This window comes from Chamaea fasciata, unplaced genomic scaffold (assembly GCF_029207755.1).
Source record: "Chamaea fasciata isolate MVZ Bird 193981 ecotype frontalis unplaced genomic scaffold, bChaFas1.0.hap1 SCAF_4, whole genome shotgun sequence".
NCBI classification, from domain to species: domain Eukaryota; kingdom Metazoa; phylum Chordata; class Aves; order Passeriformes; family Sylviidae; genus Chamaea; species Chamaea fasciata.
In genome coordinates this window covers 73,494,355-73,499,203 of record NW_027094089.1, presented here as the reverse complement: position 1 = coordinate 73,499,203, position 4,849 = coordinate 73,494,355, and positions in this window count along the sequence as shown.

Genomic DNA, 4,849 nt, shown 5'->3' with positions numbered 1-4,849 from the left:
CGCATCCGCCCGCTGTGCATGACGGGGCGCGGCGCACGGAAGCGCGGCCGGGCAGCGCCGGCACCGCCCCGGGGCCCGCCCTCGGCCCCGCCGGAACTGATCATGGCCGGTGCTCTCCGCGCCGGCGTGCGGCCGCTCCCTGCGGGGGAAAGTGCGGGGCCGGGCAGCTCCGCAGCGGCGTCCCGCTCCGCCGTCCCGCCCTGCCTCACCCGGCCCCGCCTCAGGCTCGCCGCACCGCGGGGGTCGCGGGAGCTCGGCCTCCCCGAGCCTGCGGCCTAGGCCGAGGCCCGTTGGCTTGTCTCGGAAATGATTTTTCTTACACTTGTTTATGAACAATCAGTTAACGTCAGCTTTTTAATATTACTTTAATACGCACGCGCTTGCACTGAGCTACACTCTATGATTTCTGTTTTGTTCTGTTTATTTGTGTCGTAACTCCTGGAAGCAAGAATAGGAGTCGTTGGCCTTTAGAGTCTCTTTTGATGTTGGTGGGTCTGTGACCAAAGGGACTGTAAGCTCCCCAGGAACGTTGTTAGGATTCAAATGCTGTTGAGAAAGTAACAAACCAAGTGAGGAGGTTTTGCTCCGGAAGATTCTCCACGGAATTGAGCTGAGAGCGCACACCTGCCTGCCTGACAGTGGGGCTCCTCAGAGGAAGTCTAGTGGCACTTGTATGTTGGATAGGAAAGGATGGGCTAACCTGTTGCGACAAAATCTGGTACATAGAGGAATGTAACATTACTGGGGCTCTTCCGGAGAATGTCTTACCACTGAGTCACTGTCAACCCCTGAGGCCTGGAAGATCATGCATGTGATGTGCAGAAAAGTACTTTTTCCAGTTAAAAAAAAAATCACAGTAAAACAAAGCTTCAGTCTGGTTTTAACTGGCATTAGAACAGGTTGTGTGATTCCCAAGGCTACTAAATTACATTCCAAGTCAGATGTAACAGAAATAAAGAGTTTTGCTAATTAAACTTCTGTCAGCATGCTGTAAAATTTCCCTGTTTACCAGTAACTGTAAAGTTCACTTAAGCCAAATTAAAAGATGCAGAGATGTAATAGATGCCAAATTTCTACATGTTCTTGGTTCACTGGAAAGATTGGATTCATAAAAAAGACATGAGAAAGGGTCCCTTTTCTGTCTGTGCAATCATTGAGGGGTGGAACAGTCAAAAACTTTGTCCCATCAGTTTGAATATTTCGCTTTTGGATATGAGAAAGCAGTTGGAGACAAGGTAAAGTTCTAGGGATCCAGGAAAAAAGCCAGGTGTGATGAATTTTCCCCCTTTTCTACCAAAATTTATGGGGGTGTGAAATCCTACATCCTTTCTATTTAACATGTGATCCTGAGGGGTGGTTTCTGTCAGGGCAGTTGGTGGATGTTCCCCTTGCTTTGCCAGTCTTGTCCAGGTACTATGCTTTTAAAATGTTGGTACTTAAAAGTAACTCTGCAACCAGAGCAAATGTCTCCAGCTTTTTGATGTTGCGGCTGAACAGTACACTGAGAGCTGTGTTAATGAAGTCCAGCCTAGGTCCTTGGAGCCCTCTTCAAAAATCCTCTGTACAAGCACGTTTAGATTGGCTGAGCAGTTACCTGGCCCTGAAGTCTGCAGCTACTCCAGCAAAAAAACATTTGGAAGAGAAGATGGCGAAGTTGAGACCAGACTCAAGGTTAGCTGAGCCCTGAAGGGAACCAGTGGTCAAACTGCTTTAAGGTAGTAGGAGTATAGAGGCAACACCTTCTTCTTGACAAAAGCAACGTTTGAAAATTTGGGCCTAATCTTGCTGTTGTAGGCAGGCATGAAAACAGTGGCTTAGGTGACTTCAGTGAGATGTGCTGTCTTTCTCAAGAAGCGTAGAAGTTCACCTTGTGTTTCTATCATTTGAGGCAGAATATGATGATTTTTTCATTACAGTTTTTAAAAATGTTGTTGGTTGCATGGCGAACTATTATTTGACGAAAGTTTTTTTGAAGATCACCAGAACGTTGGAATAGTTTGTCAGTGTGATTAACTCTCATTCTCACTTTCTGATCCTGGGGATGAGCAGAGTCACAGTTTCAGTTAAAATTGAATTCTTGATTATAACTCAGTATTTTTAGTCATGCTGCAAAGTAGGTGAGGGTGGCATTCATGAGTGAAATGCTTGACTATTTATGCCTATAGTTCATTCCTATCCTTTAAAAAAATTATTAGTGTGTTTGTTCCGGAGGCTGTGCTGCACTATTTGAATGACACCATGTGTAAAGCTTGATTTTACTTTGTTTGGCTGATGTAACTTTTAAGTGTTAGGTTTTAATTACTTGTTGTGCTATCAAAGGTGATTGTTTTATATGGAGAAAAGAACTTGGTTGTTAGCATAATGGTAACCTGGTCCTCTCCTCCCCTTTATGCCAGTAGTAGCATTTCTGTGACTCTAAAAAGAAACTGGGTGATCACCTGTGTTATAAGTGTATATTATGTAGTTGGCTTTTCGAATAACTATTATAATTGTACTGTATTATGTTTTTATTAATAAGAATTTAGAAGGGTAATGAATGTGTATTTTTGATTATACCAGAGGAGTAAGATTTTTTTGTAGCGCTTAAGCCACCAAGCCTGAAGCTATGGGAAGGGGGTCACCTTGTGACCCTTTTAAGAAAAAAACTGTTAACGTTCTGTTTTCTTATCCAACTGAAAAGAACCAGAAAACCTCAAAAGAAGATTTATATTCATGTTACCAGACTATGTGGAGACACCCACAAAATAAATCTACTAGATAAGATTATCGGGGATACTTAAAACAGATCAAAAAGGAATGTTTGATTACCATCTATTGAATATTCAATACGGTGCTCCTTAAAAATAGAAGTCCTAAAGGGTGAGGGGGGTGACAAGCAGACCTAGTGCCAAGTCCCCCCTCGGCCGAGAAGCTTGGTTTATTCTGTCTCCTATTTTGTCTATTTTTAATTTCTATTAAACTTATAAAATTCTAAAAGAGAGTGGAACTTGTTTTTCACAATTTGGGGGCTCTTGCTGGGATATACCTCGTCTCTGAAACCCCGGGAGATCCAGAGCGAGGAGGGTGCCCCCGCCTGACTTTTGGCGGCCTCGCTTTGTTTTTCTTTGTGTGAATTGGAGATCGCACGTCATAGACCCGAAAAGACAAGAAAGGTGACAGAAAAGAAAAACCCAACAAAAAAAAGCAAGTAAGGAAAAAGGAAAAGGCTCTCTAAAACTGCAGTATTTTTTTTTTCTCTGTAAAAACCTCGTGCACGAAGAACCTAAGAAAGAAAAAGGATTGTAAGTATTTCTTAGGGGAGCAGGTTAAAGGGGGTCTGTGTGGTGTGCGAATGAGACCCTGGCTGGGTCCCCCAGACTGGTGAAACGAGTGTGGTAGCTTCTTAAGCTGCGGTTCCATTCTCTCGCGAGGGAGGTGGCCAGCACGGAGGCGAAGCAAAAGATGAAAAAGGAGAGAAAGTGACCCCCGCGTGGCTGGGACGGGGTCCCAGGGGAAAAAGGGGTTATAAAAAACCCGGGGTGGGTGGGACGGTCCCAGGGAGGGGTAGGACCCCTCAGGAAGGGAGCCGATAGTTTTCCTATACAATCCACTGGGAAAAACGGATAAAAAAAGAAGGGGGGGGGACACCCCCCCCAATATTGCCGGATTGAAGGTTACTTAACCTAAGAGCATCCGGAGAGTGGCCAAATATATGAATTTTTTTTGCCAGATTGAGGAAAAAAACACAAAAAGGCTAGGGGTGTAAGAGTCAAGACACCTGGGCTTTAAAAAGCTGCCAGGTTGAGAAACACTAGAGGCTCAAAAAGTGTGATAATCCAAGAGCATCTGGAGGTGGGTTAGTTAAATGCCTATAGGTAAATATTAAACAGTAAAAGAGGGTACCATTTTCTTGTATTGTTTACTTGTGTTGTCCGGTTGTGAATGGGGAAGAGTGAGAAAATAAATAAATAAAAAATTGTGTAAGTGGGTGAATGAATGTATATGTAATATAGACTCTTGATTTAAACTTTTCTTTTGGGGAAAGAAGGTGCATGGTATTGTACTGTTGAGAGAAAGAGTTTTCTGTGCCTTGGGACAGCAAGGAAGGTGGTGTTCAGGCGGTAAGGGAAAGTAAACAAACAAACAAACAAACAAACAGAAAACCCCCAACAGAGACGAAGAGATAAATAGATACAGTCCTAAAAATGGGACAGAAAACCAGTAAAAATCAGGGTTCAGGAAAAAAGAGTTGCCAACAGAAATACCCCAAGATAGCCCTTTGGGGGTTTTATTAGCAAATTGGGATATGGATCCTAGTACAAGAAAAAAAGACAAAGTAAAGATGATTCAGTACTGTATGACAGAATGGACAGAAAGCGAAGTAAGATCTGACCACGTTTATTGGCCTAGATATGGTTCTTTTGAAGGGTGGATTTGTCAGGCTTTAAACATATTTGTAAATTCAAAAGAACCGTTTAATCCGGAGGAGAAAATATGCTGCCTGTTGGAGAGGAGACATGGACCCTATGGGGATAAGAATTTTTAAAATATCAGAAACTCCAGAGACAGAGCAAGAAGAGGAAAAAAAAGGAAAAAATGCTTAGATATCCTAAAAATATTGCCTCCTCTGCCAGCCGGCCCGCATTCCCCCGCTCCCGCGCCGCTCTCCCCCGCCTCTGCCGGCCGCCCCCCGTACGCGGCCATCCCGCCCGTCCCGGCCCGGTACCAGCGGCTGCCCCCCGCACGCTGCTCCCACACCGCTGGCTGCACAGCCGTCCACGGCTGCCGCGCCTGGGTCTGCTCCGGCCCAGCCCGCATGGCCGGGGCTCGCTCCGTTGGACATGTCGGGACATGTGCCAGCCCCTAATAC